A 17,300-nucleotide genomic window follows, 5' to 3' on the forward strand; every position below is an offset into this window, starting at 1 on the left:
TTAACCTCCCTCTCTGAAGCTCAGCACCAAAAAAGGCAGAGAAACCATCTGCAGTGATGCGCAGGAGACACAGAGGAGCTTCTGCTTCTCCCTCCTGCCAGATTCCCACAGTGACACCTTACGAAACCCCCAGATGACTGATGGCAGCGTCCCATCGTGAGCGTTCCCATTCCCCCTCAGAGAGAAACAGAGATCCGCTGCACCGAGAAGCACCGGAAAATCATTACTGCTGTCCGTGAGTCTGGACTCTGGGTGTTCTCATCCATCTCTCTGTCCTAAGCTTCACTGGAGGATGAGCAGTGAAGTCTCATTTTGTGACACATTTTATCTGACTTTTCTTTTAAAACCTCCTGCTGCATTCAGAGGCCGTCGGGACGTTTCGGGCCTGTTAATAGCAGCCTGTAATCCTTCGGGGTTTACCGTGGGTTATAAAAAGCACCGTGTGCTTGTTATAGTCTGCTGTGTTGGACAGGTTGTTGCCTCTGAGTGGAGGAGGCCAAAGACCAATCACAGCCCGCTTTACTATCAACACATCACCACTGGAGGAATGTAACGACCTACATTTCAACATGGTCTCACAGGAATCCGTGAAATATCCACGGATTCGCTTAACTCAAAATCCGTGGAATAGCCACGGAATCACTCAAATTTCCGTGAAACTGACACGGATTTCGCTACAATGCAAGTTAATGACAGTCATATCCCGTGGCTATTCCAACATACAAAGTGATTATGTACATTCACTGAGGGAATATTTAGAAAATAAAACATATATTTCTCGCTAGAAATTTCATCAAAATCCATTTTTATGCAGAAACTAAAATAGTCAAAATATTGATTTTTTCACTAAAAATGAGAACTGTCCGCCATGTTTTTTGTTCTGACAGCCGGGACCTTGAAAGTCACGTGACTTGGAACAAACCAATAGGAAAAAATATTAACTTGCATTGTAGCGAAATCCGTGTCAGTTTCACGGAAATTTGAGTGATTCCGTGGCTATTCCACGGATTTTGAGTTAAGCGAATCCGTGGCTATTTCACGGATTTCTGTGAGACCATGTTCCTACATTGACATCATATGTTAATACTTGTACTTGAATATTTCAAATTTTGTTACTTTTTACTTTTATTCCACTACATTTATTTACTTTTAACTAAGGCTGTCATTCGATTAAAATATTTGCGAACGCTTTATATTAAGGTCCTTGTAATAACCATTAATTAACAAGTAATAAGGCCCTTGTAAGTCCTTACAAGATGCTTATTAACATTATTGTGTGTTTATAAGCTTATATAAGTGTTAATAATGGCATTACAAACACCCATGACCCCCCCATTATGTCTTTGCCATGCCTTTATTAATCTTATTTTGTTTGCTTATTGATATTAAAATATACTTTATTGCTCATCTATTATAAGTTAACTATAAGTTAACTTTGCTTTTTGCAACTACCAGATCTAAAGCGAGAACAATGCCTTATTACTTGTTAATTAATGGTTATTAAGGACCTTATTATAACGCGTTACCAGATATTTAATTGCCATTTAACTCACAATTAATCACATTTATTTTTTATCTGTTCTAATGCAGTGGTGGAAAGTAACTAAGTACATTTAATCAAATACTGTACTTAAGTACAAATTTTAGGGTATTTGTACTTTACTTGAGTATTTCCATTTTATGTAATTTATTCTTTTTACTTCACTACATTTAGCTGACAGCTTTAGTTACTTTTTGGGTCGGGATTTAACATGAAAAACATGATAAATATAAAATGATTACACATGTTTATTTAATTAAACCTCATAACAGTGTATTAATGAGTTAAAATGAGCCATACCTTGAGAAAAATTAACTGCTGCTTACATAAATGCATTAATACAAATAATCCAATAACATATTTAGAAAATATAACAGTCTGAGTGGAGTCATTCTGCATTATGAGTACTTTTACTTTTGATACTTTGAGTACATATTGATGCTGATACTTTTGTACTTTTACTTCAGTAAGTTTTGAATGCAGGACTTTTACTTGTAGTGGAGTCATTTCACATTTTGGTATTAGTACTTTTACTGCAGTAATCTGAATCTGAAAACAGTTTTTTATGTTAAATCTGGTGCTGAAAAGTAACTAAGGCTCTCAGCTAAATGTAGTGGAGTAAAAAGTAAAATATCTGCCATTAAAACATAGTGGAGTAGAAAAATAAAGTTACATAAAACGGAAATACTCAAGTAGAGTACCTCAATTTTACTTAAGTATAGTACTTGAGTAAGTGTACTTAGTTACATTCCACCACTGCTGTATGTTTGGTTATTGAATAAAAATAATAAAAAAAGTAATTCTGAAAACTTTTGTTATGTATTAATGGCTGAAATAATATCAGTTGGTAACACTTTACAATAACCAAAAAGTAATGTTTATAGATGGTTTATAAACCAATTATTAACCTTTACAAAGTGCTATACATATTTAATCGTTAAAGGTTTTCAACCAATTTCTTAAAGGTGAATATGAATCATTTCAAAATCAATATGGTGTTAAAAATGTTATAATGAGTGCAACTAAAACTATTAATAAACTATTAATTATAATTTAATTGTTTGTTAATGGCAAAGTAACTATAAACTTATAATGATATACCATCTATTAGCCATTCATAAATTATTTAGTTAGTTAAGCATTAATAAACTATATATTTACCATTCTAAATGGCCTATATACGGTTTATAAATGATGATTAAACATTAATAAACTATCTGTTTACCATTTATAAATGATGGTTATTGTAAAGTGTTACCTATCAGTTTATCTATCGTTAATTTTGACTAAATTGCTGCTGTACACTAGATTGAATAAAATATAATAGTATGCATGTGGAAATACTTTGCAGAAAATGCAACTGTATCAGTATAATTGTATAATTGTGATGGGTGACAGCAGTAAATGATGAAAGTCACTGTAAGTTGTTTTGGATTGTCAGTAAATCAGCAAAGTCCCGGCTGCACTGTAAAAAATGTTTGTAGAAATAACAGTAAAAAACTGTCAATTTGCATCAGAAATAGGTTGTAAAATTAAACATTGTACATCACCGTAGCAGATACTTTTAATTACTGTCAATCAAAGAATAGTATAAAACTTTAAATTCTACCGCCATAAACTGTAGAAAACACACAGTTTTGCTGTAAAAATATACATTTTTCATGTAAAGTTAATGGAGAAACACCACGATGACACAATTATCCTAAAAGTAATGGGATTATTCAGTATAAATTACAGTTTTTGCTGATATTTACATTTACATACGCTCACTGTATTTTTTACGGTGAAGTTCTGGCAACCACAGCTGCCGGTATTTTACCGTAAATTAAACAGATTTTTTTTTACAGTGTGGTTAACAGTGAAACCCCTATTAGAAAGGTATAATGTGAATAAATGTCAACTTTATGATACTATTAAATGACTGAGTGAGTCTGTGTGTTGGCAGGTGTCAGCAGGAGTGTGAGTGTAGGAGGAGGAAGTGAGTAACGCTCCCTGTGGAGGAGGAGGAGGTGCTGCTGTGATTAAACCTTCACATTCATCTCCTCCTTCTTGTGTTAAAAGACGGAGAGAGAGAGAAAATGTTAACAACTGTGAGTCTGACAGATGATTCAGGCTGTTGATGTTCACTGTGATGTATAAAAAACTCTTTGTGGATTAGAGGCAGGCAGGAGAGAAGATAATGAGAGGAGAAGTTTTGTTTTTATAATGCATTTTTGGAAAAAAGTCCAAATGATGAGAATAGTCCAACTTTACTTAAAAAGAACTTCAAAAGTTTTCTTTATTCTCATCATCAACTTTTTTCTTGTCATTTCCACTTTTCTTTCAACATTTCAACTTTAACTTCGTGCTTTCGACTTTTTTCTTTTTTCTTTTTTCTTTAGATTTCAACTTTTTCCTTGACATTTCAACATTTTGAACCAATATGTTCCTGTGAATAGTTTCTGATTTCATTACATTAATAAAGAAGCAATAAAGTTCTCTATAACTGAGCTAATGGGCACTGAGGTTAGATGTTTACTTGTTAAAGAGGAGACTTTAATTCAAATTTCCACTTTTTTTTTCCATTTAAAAATGGTTTCTGATTAAATTCAAAGAGCTAGCGTTCCAGGCAACAAGCTACTGGGCACTGAGGTTAGATGGGTTCTTCAATTAAAATTTACAGTCGAATTTTTTAAGTTAAAAGTTGATTTAAAGTTTAATTAGTTTCTCCAAAAGTTTACTTTATTCTCATCATCAACTTTTTTCTTGTCATTTCCACTTTTCTTTCAACATTTCAACTTTAACTTCGTGCTTTCGACTTTTTTCCTCATCAATTCAACTTTATTTTCAACAGTATTTTAACTTTATTCTTGTTATTTTTTACTTTATTATCGACATTTCAACTTTATTCTTGACGTTTCAACATAATTTCATTATGTACTTTATACTTTATTCTCCGTATTTCGACTTTATTCTTGTAACTTTGACTTTATTCTCGACATTTGCACTTTTTTCTCTAGATTTCAACTTTTCCTTGACATTTGATCGTTATTCCCTTAATTTCATCCTTTTTTTTAATGATTTTGACATTTTTCTCCTTTTTTTTCTTGACATCAAGACTTCATCCTCGTCATTTCAGCTACTTTCACAACATTGTATTTCAATCTTTTTCTCATAATTTCAACTTTTTTCTCATGGTGCATAATGAAAAACAATTGTCCTCCTCATTATTCCCTTTTTCTTGCTTGGCCCTAATTCTCTTCCATAATTTTGGACATTTGTGCTGTAGCAAAAACACATCTGAAATCATAAAAAACATTTGAAAGTGTCCTGTGCTTCTCTCGGAGATAAATTCGCCCCACATGTAGCTTATAATCGTGTCTGAGGCTGATGAGTGTTATTCAACCGTCCAATAACTAGCTTCTCTGGTCAGCGTCCAGAAAAGAGTCGTGTAATTGAGAGGAATAACTCTGAGCGCTCAGCGAGTCTTTCCCACCCGCGGACCAGAAGAAGCAGGCGGCTCGGGGGTCTTAATCTGCCCGGGGCCGAGGCCGGGAATAGCAGCTCTGATCTGCTGGAAATCCTGCCGTTTAATCAGCTTGTTTTCTGTCGTCCTGAGCCCCGGAGCTGATACTCGGCAAAACTCCAGGCCAGGACGCTGCCAGAGAGGACAGAGTGGGCTGGAGGCACGAGATGTGACGGGGCGGCACGCCACCAGGTCACGGGCCGAGGTGAGAGGGCGTGTCAGAGCGCCACAGGAGGCGTGTAGAACCTGATAATGTAATAAATTTCCCATAATTCAATAAAAATCTGCATTTGAGTCCATTGAAAATTTAATAAAACCTGATAATGTAATAACTTCCCGATAATGTAATAAAAATCTGCACTTGAGTCCATTGAAAATGTAATAAAACCTGATAATGTAATAACTTCCCAATAATGTAATAAAAATCTGAACTTGAGTCCATTGAAAATGTAATAAAACCTGATAATGTAATAACTTCCCGATAATGTAATAAAAATCTGCACTTGAGTCCATTGAAAATGTAATAAAACCTGATAATGTAATAACTTCCCGATAATGTTGCCTGGAACGCTAGCTCTTTGAATTTAATCAGAAACCATTTTTAAATGAAAAAAAAAAGTGGAAATTTGAATTAAAGTCTCCTCTTTAACAAGTAAACATCTAACCTCAGTGCCCATTAGCTCAGTTATAGAGAACTTTATTGTTTCTTTATTAATGTAATGAAATCAGAAACTATTTTTCACAGGAACATATTGGTTCAAAATGTTGAATTAGTGTCTCTGTTGTTCTCAGCAGCTATCTGAATCTTTAGAACGACGCCTTGTAGAACCTGATAATGTAATAAATTCCTGATAATGTAAAAACCCCGATAATGTAATAATAATCTGCACTTGAGTCCATTAAAATTGTAATAAAACCTGATAATGTAATAACTTCCCGATAATGTAATAAAGTGCATTTCCCAATAATGTAATACACTTTTTACCAATAATGTAATACTTTATTACATTAATGGGAGGTTATTCCATTATCAGGTTAGCCTTCATTTAGCAAGTCCTGATAATGTAGTAATTCCCCAATATTGTAATAATTTAACAGCAGACCACCCATTACTTGGGTTCAAGTGGTGATACTGTGTAGGCAACTCTAGCTCAAGAGCTGTAATAACCTTCCATTAATGTTATACTTTGTTACATTATTGGTAAAAAAAAAAAGTGTATTACATTATTGGGAAATGCACTTTATTACATTATCGGGAAGTTATTACATTATCAGTTTTTATTACATTTTTAATAGACTCAAGTGCAGATTTTTATTACATTATCGGGGTTATTACATTATTGGGAATTTATTACAATATCAGGTTCTACAAGGCGTCGTTCTAAAGATTCAAATAGCTGCTGAGAACAACAGAGACACTAATTCAACATTTTGAACCAATATGTTCCTGTGAAAAATAGTTTCTGATTTCATTACATTAATAAAGAAACAATAAAGTTCTGTATAACTGAGCTAATGGGCACTGAGGTTAGATGTTTACTTGTTAAAGAGGAGACTTTAATTCAAATTTCCACTTTTTTTTTTTAATTTAAAAATGGTTTCTGATTAAATTCAAAGAGCTAGCGTTCTAGACAACCAAGCTACTGGGCACTGAGGTTAGATGGGTTCTTCAATTAAAATTTACAGTCAAATTTTTTAATTTAAAAGTTGATTTAAAGTTTAATTAGAGGAGCTCAAGTGGTTCAGAGGGAGAGTAAAGCAAGATTATTGGTCAGCAAGGTGGCTCTCTCATGGTAACTTTCAATTATAAAAGCAATAATATTGGAATGGATATAAGGGCGTTTCTTTATCCATTTATAGCTAACCGTGGGTGTGAATTTAAGGCTTGTGCGCGTTTGCTCAGGTACTCAAAAACTGAGATTTATGAAACAAAATCAGCCGTACATGCAGCTTTATAAATCTGACAAAAAGACAGCCTCTGCACTTTTCTGGCTCCTGGTTGGGAAAAGTTTTTACTAAAACTAAAACTGTTATGTAGCCTCTTTTCAAAGCTACCAGACTCCATTCACAAAAAACAAAAAATTAACCTTGCAGAACACAGTTGTTGCTGATCTACCACTGCCTAAATCAGTTAGTTCGTTTGTGTTATTGTGTGACTTTAGTAAATCCAAACGAACCATTTAAAACACCAAAGTCACACAATAACACAAACTAACTAACCAATGGAGTCAGCGGTAGACCAGTAACTCCTGCGTTCTGTCAGGTAAAATTAGTGTTTTTATCAATGGAGTCTGGTGGCTTTGAAGAGAGCTTCAGCTCCATGTTTTTAAGGCTATGTTTACATGATGACGGTCTGAACAGAAGACGCAAAAGTGGCGTTGAATCTTCACTTTTTATTCTGCGTTTAGACGAGCGTTTTCAGGAGGAAATCTGTTGCACACGCTGACGCAAAAGTGTGTGGATTTGTATTGTATGCAGCCAGGCGGCATCACTTAAAGCCATAAGAGCATCTTTGGGCATGTGGAAGTTTTCACACCACGTATTTTCATCAGCTACTCCTTCCACAAAGTTCTCCACCATCACTAGATCTCCCAGGTCTCATCCAAAGCCGTCTGGCTCGCCTCCGACCAATCGGTGCATCCAAAATGTGATAGAGGTCACTTCTGATAAAATATTTTGTCGTTTTTACCCGCAAGCGTCCTCGTATAAACGGGGCCTAAAACTGTTATCTAGCCTCTTTTCAAAGCTACCAGACTCCATTCACAAAAAACAAAAATTTAACCTTGCAGAACACAGTTGTTGCTGATCTACCACTGCCTAGATCAGTTAGTTAGTTTGTGTTATTGTGTGACTTTAGTAAATCCAAACGCACCATTTAAAATACCAAAGTCACACAATAACACAAACTAACTAACCAATGGAGTCAGCAGTAGACCAGTAACTCCTGTGTTCTGTGAGGTCAAATTAGTGTTTTTGTCAATGGAGTCTGGTGGCTTTGAAGAGAGCTTCAGCTCCATGTTTTTAAGTGTCTAAAATGTTTGCTGGTAGCTTCCCTGTCAGTACTCCTGCCTGCTTCTCCAAACTGGAGGCGTGCCGACCGCCATCTACTGTAGGTAACACAGATAAGTACCTCATACAACACCACTACAAAAAATCCGAACTAACCCTTTAATCCGGGCGGGACTAAAAGAGAAGAAGAGATTAGAGGCTGAAAAGAGACTCAGAGAGTAAAGCTTCTGTTGCTGCTCGCTGGTTTGAATAAACCTCTTACACAAGTCTTCTTCTCACCGGCAGAGCGGCAGCAGAACTGGATTTCAATCAGATCAATAACAGGGTTTATCAAAGAGTGTACGAGGTTTTTATGCCCGTAAGAACAGTTTTCAGACCGGATTCTGGTTTCTGTTGACCTCCGCAGGTCAAAGGTCAGCAGAGGATCGCTGCTAAAGGACATTTTGTGCACCTGGCTGTCCAGTTAACCCAGTTAATCCAGTTATCGGGCAAATAACTATATTTGGTAACTTCAGGTAATATTTTGAGAAAATAAATTGCAAATTTACTAGATTAAAGTGGCAAATCTACAAGAAAAAAAAGTCGCAGATTTAAGAGATTTAAAGTGGCAAATCTGCGCGAAAAAAGTTGCAGATTTACAAGAAAAAAGTGGGGAAAAAAGCTACTTTTTTCTCCCAGATTCACCACTTTAACCCTTAATAGGGCACTCATTGAAATACTTGCAAATTCTAAATTTCAACCCTAGAGAATACTGGAGGATATTACATACTGCCAGAATGTGTAAAAAAAAAAAAACATACGAAAATAACATTTTGAGAAAAAAAGTTTACGAGATTAAAGTGGCAAATCTACGAGAAAAAATTTTGCAGATTTATGAGATTTAAAGTGGTGAATCTGGGGGAAAAAGCTGCTTTTTCCCACTTTTTTCATGTAAATCCACAACTTTTTTCGCGCAGATTTGCCACTTTAAATCTCTTCAATCTGCGACTTTTTTTCTTGTAGATTTGCCACTTTAATCTAGTTAACTTTTTTCTAGTTAAATATTACCTGAAGTTACCAAATATAGTTCTTTGCCTAATAAAGGGTTAAAGTGACTGGAAGGATTACATCACTATCTATTACAAACTTGACTGTATTATTATTTATATAATAATTATTATTATTATTATGGACAACATTATATTATTCTTTACCATATACGCCATATAAAAAGGTTGGGAAAGGCTGCTTTAGTCTTTAATAATCCGTTTTTAAGAACATAAAAATATAATAACAAAATGTAAAATGCAATAAAAAACATATTCATTACAGAAAAATAGTACATATAAGACCACATGAAATATAATAAAGAAAACAATACAAAAATATAAAAAGCAATAAATATATGCACCCATTAAAGAAAAATGGTAAAAAGTCAATATAAAAGGACATAAAATATAATTAAAAAATATATCATACAAATGAGTTAAGGAAAAACAGTAAATAGCAAATATAAAAATACATATAATAAATATAATGTAACATAATATAAAAAGCAATAAAGAAATGCATCCAGTAAAGAACAAAACTAAATATAAGAAGACAAAAATAATAAAAGATTATATTACTATTACTATACTTACTATGTATTACATATTATACTATATTATTATTAATTTTACTATTATCATATACAATATTATACTGCACTTTACCATAATGTAACAAAATATAAAAACAATTTTAAAAAATCCATCCACAACATAAATATAAGACTTAACAAATAATAAAATATTATATTATATTCTTTTTACTACTTTATTACATACTATACTATATTATTATTAATTGTATTAATTATATATATATATATATATATATATATATATATATATATATATATATATATATATATATATATATATATATATATATACCGTTGTTAATTGTAATATTATTATTATATTCATATAGTTATGTACTTTGCCATAATATATGTCTGATAAAAATGATGGGAAAGACTTGCTTTAATCTTTAATAATCTTTTTCTTTTTTTTTTTTTTAAGCGTATCAGGTTTTCTCTGGAGCTCAGTCTGACAGAAACATGTTTTCATTAGAGAATCCAAAATAATAATAATGATAATAAAAGATAAAATGTGTGTTCCTGTGACCCAGTTTGAGCGAGAGACAAATGTTTCCACATTAAAGGCCACAGGCCTCCTCTGTGCTCTCATTACTGTATGAAATATTGATGAGCAGCTTGTTTGAATCTGTTCCAGTTGTCTCCTAAATTACTATCGATCAGTTTTTGGACAGAAAGTCGATGTTGCTTCGTCCATGTTTTATAATTTCACAGCTAATCTGCAGTATTTAATTTGGATATCTATATAATCTACTTTTTTGTGTTTGTAAATGAATAATTTATTCACTTTCCATCTCTGAAGGCGGCTGCTGGTGATCAGTTCTGTCCCCCAGTCTTTCCTTTCCAATGAATTATTGAGTAACGCATAAATCTACAACAAAATATTGAAACGTTGCCTTCACAGTTTCAAAACTCAGACAGACTGAGACATATTCACATTGACTTTTTTTGTCCATCCAGAAGTTCAGAACTAACAATACTGTCACTGTGAAGCTCTTGACTTAAAATAAAATGTAATAACAAAATATAAAAATTAATAAAACATATGCATCCATTTAAGAAATACAGTAAACATAAAACATTTAAATAAAATACAATAAAATAAAAATTAACATCCATTAAAGGAAAAAAGTAAATATAAAAAGACTTGAAATATGATATAATAAAATATAATAACAAAAATATAAACCGCATTAAAAAGCTTCCATTAAAGAAAAATAGTAAATATATTTAGACAGGAAAAATAATATTCAAATAAAAATAATAGAAATATAAAGTTAAATATATAATCACAAAATAGAAAAAAAAAACTAAAAATCCCTCCATTAAAAAAATACAGTAAATATTATAAATATAAAAATAAAAAATGTAAATAGTAGATATAAAAAGACATAAAATATGATAAAATGACAAAATATAAACAGCAATAAAAAACATCCATGAAAGAAAAATTGTAAATATATATAACAATAAACAGAATAATCAATTCAAATGTAAAAGATCATATAAAAAGCAATAAAAATATACATGCAATAACAATTAACATCCATCAGACAAAAAATAAATTAAAAAAGGACAAAAAATAAAGTAAGTTAAATAGGTTATTAGTGCATTTGCTCATATCATAGACTGTATAAAATATGCTCATATGCAGTCAAACAGAGTTATCATGGGACAGAGGACTGACCACCTCGATATGTATTCAATAGGGTCTGTATCTTTGAAATAACCTGATCATAAAGTTTATTTAGATAGATAGATAGATAGATAGATAGATAGATAGATAGATAGATAGATAGATAGATAGATAGATAGATAGACTTTATTCATCCCAAGCTGGGAAATTACAGTGCAGCAGCAGCATTACACACAGAGACAATAACAACACAATTCAATAAAAAGAACAACCTAGGCATACTTCAAGCAATAACATATAAAAATACAATAATATGTAATGCAAAAATAAAGTGTCTAAAGAAGGAGTATGTATTAAGGAGTAGAATTCCAGTGCAGAATAAATATGAATATGCAGTATAAAAATGTTGGTGCCGTGAAACAAATAAGGTGCAATGAACAGTGTGCATAAAAAACACACAAAGTGCATAACAACAGTATGTAATGAATTTCTTACATCACATGAGGGTCAGAGGAGGCTGCGTAAGTTAAATTTATTGTATTTATGTTGGTCAAACAGGACTCATAATAATGCATCACTGAAGACAAGAAAAGGTTCCGATAATGCAGATGAGAAGTAAAATTAAAGGATAGTTTTGCAGTTTTTCCTCCATCCAATGAGCTTTTAGAAAAAGTCCCTCTTACCCTGGGAACCAGCCTCATTAAAACACTTCGCCACTCTCGCCACAGTTTGGATGGCGGCCAATGGTCTTCATCCCCGAGGAGCGGGGGTCGCCCACCGAGCGGGACAACAATGGAGGGTTAATCAGTTATGCGCTGCTCGTCTTCAGTTGATGAACGAGCTGGTTGGCGGGAGTCCACGGCTGAACATGGGCACACTGGGCACACTGGGGACCATTATGGGGTTTCTGGGAAAAGAGGGTTTGCTGTGTTTGTCCAACAGGAACACACGAGGAAAACCTGGAAAGACTCAGTGGAACAAATTTAAAGACTTAAAGATTTGTGCAGATTTCAGTTCATCCAGAACGAATAACAAATGTGAGTGGACGCTGGGGAAACAGCTTGGGAAAGACATCTGGAAACAAAGTTATTCAACACACAAGTAATATAGAAAGTATAAAAGGAAAAAAAACAGTGAATATCAAAAGATATAATATAAAAATATATATAAATGTAATAAACAATTTGGGGGGGTGGGGGGTCGTCGCCTGGTCCTTTTTTTTTTTTCTATTTATTTCATTATTATTATTATTATTATTATTATTATTTTCAATTTGATTGTAATGTACCTTTTGATTTTGTCAGACTGCTTTACTTGTTCCATCTTTAAAAGCAATAAAAAAAAGTTGTTCACAAAAAAATATATATATATAATAAACTGAAATAAGAAGCATAAATTAAAGAAAAATTGTGAAGTTAAACAGAATATAATTATATAAAATAGAATGATAACATATAAAATGAAAAAAAAAAATATGCATCCATTAAAGAAATAACGTTAATATATAAAATTTAAATTAACAAACAATTAACGACTAGTGTATTAAAAAAAAAAACTAAATATAAAAAGACAGAAAATAAAATATAATAAAATATAAAAAACTGCAATAAAAAGCATCTGGTAAAGAAAAATCGTAAAGATAAAAAGACAGGAAATATAAAAAAGTAAAATAGAATAATAACATTTAAAAGGAAACCAAAAATATATATCCATTAAAGAAATATAGTTAATTCAAGTATTTTTATAATACAATAATATAAAAAGCAACAACAATTAATGTCTATGCAAGAAAAAAAACAGTAAATAAAAAAAGACAAACTATGATATAAAAACAAAATATAAACGGCAGTAAAAAGTATCTGTTAAAGATAAATAGTAAATATTTGAAAAATGTATAAAATATAATTTAATAAAAAAAGAATAATAAAATATTAAAGCAATAAAAATAATATGCATCCATTAACAGAAATCATTAAATAGTAAATATAAATAATTTACTTTCTATAAAAAAAAAATGTATTCTGTTTTGTAAAGTTTACTTACCAGTAAATAATAAATATAAGACATTAAATATAATACATTAACATGTCATAATAAACATACATTAAAGAAATACAGTAAATAGATAAAAATAATAATATAATACAAAAAGCAATAAAAATGAACATGAAAACGAAATAAAAATATTAAAAAATAAAAATGATTAAAAATACGGAAATCATTAAATACAATAATATGATTTAATACAAATTACTTACTTAATTAATTATGTACTTACTTACTTATTAAATAATAAACATCACCAGCTGCAAAATTAAGTGATAAACACATAAATGCATCAATAACTTTAATATAACAATAATATAATACATATTATTCTAAAACAAGTCATCATGCATCATGTATATTTTTACTTTTGGTGCTAAAAGTATAATTTAATGTTAATAAAAAAAACGTGTTTTTAAACTTTATATTGAAAGTAAGTAAGCTTTATTTATGATAAAGGTTAAATTGAGGAAATAACAATAAAAAAAGCAATAAAATCAGCACAGAAAGCAAGCACAACTAATAAAAAGTATAAATATTAATAAAATACAAATGTAACATACTGTCATGTCTTATCTGAATTCATAATAATACATATAAAAATTAATTTGTTGATTATTTTTTGTATTTTACCTCACAATGCTTGTTTATAATAATCATGAAGTGATTATGAAAACATTTTTGTGGTAAGCAACAGCTGTGTGTGTGAGTGTGCAGACAGTGTGTGTGTGAGTGTGCAGACAGTGAGTGTGTGCTGCTGTACTGTAAGTCTTTGTGTCTCCGCTGTGTGTTATCAGTGTGATTTCTCAGAGGTCGGAGGAGAAGCGTTTGTTCTGCCTCGCTCTGACGTCAGCGAGCTGTCAGCTGAGTCTTTGTTACGGTTTGTGCAGCTCTGAAAATGGATCCTGTGTTCTGCAGAGCGAGAGAAGCTGAGAGGATTTAAAGAGGGCAGGAGATTAAACATTTCTGTTTTTAGTGACATGTTTGTAAACTGGATGATGAATACCTTCAGAAAGCAACAATATTACGTAACAACGCCTGTTTCCTCAGCCTCATCTACATATATCTCTCCCTTTATCACTGCACACACTTCATGTAATATAATATGCAGTGTCAGGAGGGTTATATTTAAAATATCTTCCTCTAGATCAGTAGTTCTCAACCTTTTTGAGTCGCAACCCCCAATTTAACATGCATGTTGTCTCACTGAACAGAATCTCACACTCACAGTTCAGATCATACAAACTCTTGATACAACGAATTTTGGACAAATAATGACGCAGACAACAACTAAAACATCTCTCTGTCTGTGCATTTATATATATATTTTTATATTTTATTGTTTCTTTTAATCTAAGTCCTTTGCTATCAGTTTAAAGGTCCATTCCAGTCAGCTTCAAGCCAGAGACTCCTTCAAAAGTAAGAACTTGCTACTTTGGGATTTGTCAGAAAAGACACAAAATTACCCCAAAAAGAATCAAATTGACCACAAAATGACACAAAATTACCAAGAAATTACATAAAATGAAACAAAAAAGGACTCAAATTGACCAAAAAATGACAACAAAAAGACACAAATTGACCAAAAAGAGACAAAATTCCAAAAAAAATACACAAAATTACCCCAAAAAAATACGTAAAATTACCAAAAAAAGACAAAAAATTACCAAAAAATACACAAAATTACCAAAAAGACTAAAACACATTAACACATGAAGACTTTAACACAGTGGAGACAGAGCTAATTCCAAAATGATTTGGCGACCCCCAGAAATCATCTCGCGACCCCAATTGGGGTCTGGACCCCAAGGTTGAGAATAGCTGCTCTACAGAACACATGCCCTAAAATATAATTTGCAACATATTCTATCAGATTACTCAGAGCAAATTATTGTAAATACTTTGTATTATTTTTGGTATTTTGTTCTGCTATTGTGTGGCAGGTGCACTGCATACGCACACATTTTTGCACTTATTTCACAACAAACCCTATAAATAAATAAAAATAAAACACACACACACACACACACACACACACACACACACACACACAAAAAGACCTTATATGTTGTTGTACTTTTTAAACATGTTTTTTTAATACATATTTCCATAAGTGTTCTTTAATAGTTTTTATCTCTTCAGTATTAACCTGGAACGTTGAAAATAATGAAAAAAATATATAGAAAAATAATTGAATGAGAGGGTGTGCCCAAACTTTTAACTGGTACTGAAGGTCGTTAAATATTCACAAATCACAGTATTTCCCATCATCTTTAGGGTCAGTTATATTTTAAAACACATAATTAAATGAACATCTGGAAACAAAGTTGTTAAACACACAAGTAATATAGAAAGTATAAAAATGATTAGTCATTAAAGGAAAAAAACAGTGAATATCAAAAGATATAATATAAAAATATATATAAATATAATAAACTGAAATAAGAAGCATAAATTAAAGAAAAACTGTGAAGTTAAACAGAATATAATTATATAAAATAGAATGATAACATATAAAATGAAATTAAAAAAATGCATCCATTAAAGAAATAACGTTAATATATAAAATTTAAATAAATAAAAAATTAACAACTAAAGTGTATTTAAAAAAAAACAAATATAAAAAGACAGAAAATAAAATATAATAAAATATAAAAAACTGCAATAAAAAGCATCTGGTAAAGAGAAACCGTAAAGATAAAAAGACAGGAAATATAAAAAAGTAAACCAAAGTAACCAAAAATATATATCCATTAAAGAAATATAGTTAATTCAACTTTTTAAAGTATTTTTTATAATAAAATATTATAAAAAGCAACAACAATTAATGTCTATGCAAGAAAAAAAAACAGTAAATAAAAAAGACAAAGACAAACTATGATATAAAAACAAAATATAAACGGCAGTAAAAAGTAAAGTAAACTGTTAAAGATAAATAGTAAATATTTGAAAATGAAAACCCAGTACGAAGGAGAGTGAACACGGTGCTCATGTAGGAGCTGAAGGAAAAGTACTGCAGGCGTCAGTATCTAATCTGAACAGAGTGTAAATGAGAAGCCTGTTGTGTGCCTGCAGACAGAGTACATATAAGAGAGATACGCTGCAGGGACGCAGGCTGCTATCTGGGATCTCTCTCCTGCAGAGGTGACTGTGTGGAGTCCGAGCCAGATAATAGGAAAATGACATCATGGTCTGAAGGAAACAATGTGAAGATGATGTGAAACCGAATCTTATCGTGAGAGATCGTGTATTTTCACTGAAAATAAACGGCAACTAAAAAAACTGATGTTACAGCAACAAACTGAAGACAAACTGTGACTTTCTTCATGCACCAAGTTGTCATTTAAATGTTCATCATATGTGTAAATCATCGTACACTGTAAAAATGTTTGTAGAAATTACAGTAAAACACAGTCAAATTGCATCAGAAATAGGTTGTAAAATTAAACATTGTACATCACCGTAGTAGATACTTTTAATAACTGTAAATCAAAGAATAGCATAAAACTTTAAATTCTACCGCCATAAACTGTAGAAAACACACAGTTTTGCTGTAAAAATGAAAAATTTTCATGTAAAGTTAATGGGGAAATACCATGATGACACACTTATCCTAAAAGTAATGGGATTATTCAGTATAAATTACAGTTTTTGCTGATATTTACATTTAAATACGCTCACTGTATTTTTTACGGTGAAGTTCTGGCAACCACAGCTGCCGGTATTTTACCGTAAGATAAACAGCTTTTTTTACGGTGTATAATTCAAACAGGATCAAAGTAATAATAATAAAAAGTATATATTTAAAGCAGAAACACATGTGGATGATAATAATAAGCTTTATTTGTGCAGCCCCTTTCAATACAAAGAGTCCAACACATCACAGTTGAGACATATTAGGACAACAAGATAAAATAAAGCTTTTTAGACAAAAACAACAGTA

The sequence above is a fragment of the Centropristis striata genome, chromosome 16 (assembly GCF_030273125.1).
Source record: "Centropristis striata isolate RG_2023a ecotype Rhode Island chromosome 16, C.striata_1.0, whole genome shotgun sequence".
NCBI classification, from domain to species: Eukaryota; Metazoa; Chordata; class Actinopteri; order Perciformes; family Serranidae; genus Centropristis; species Centropristis striata.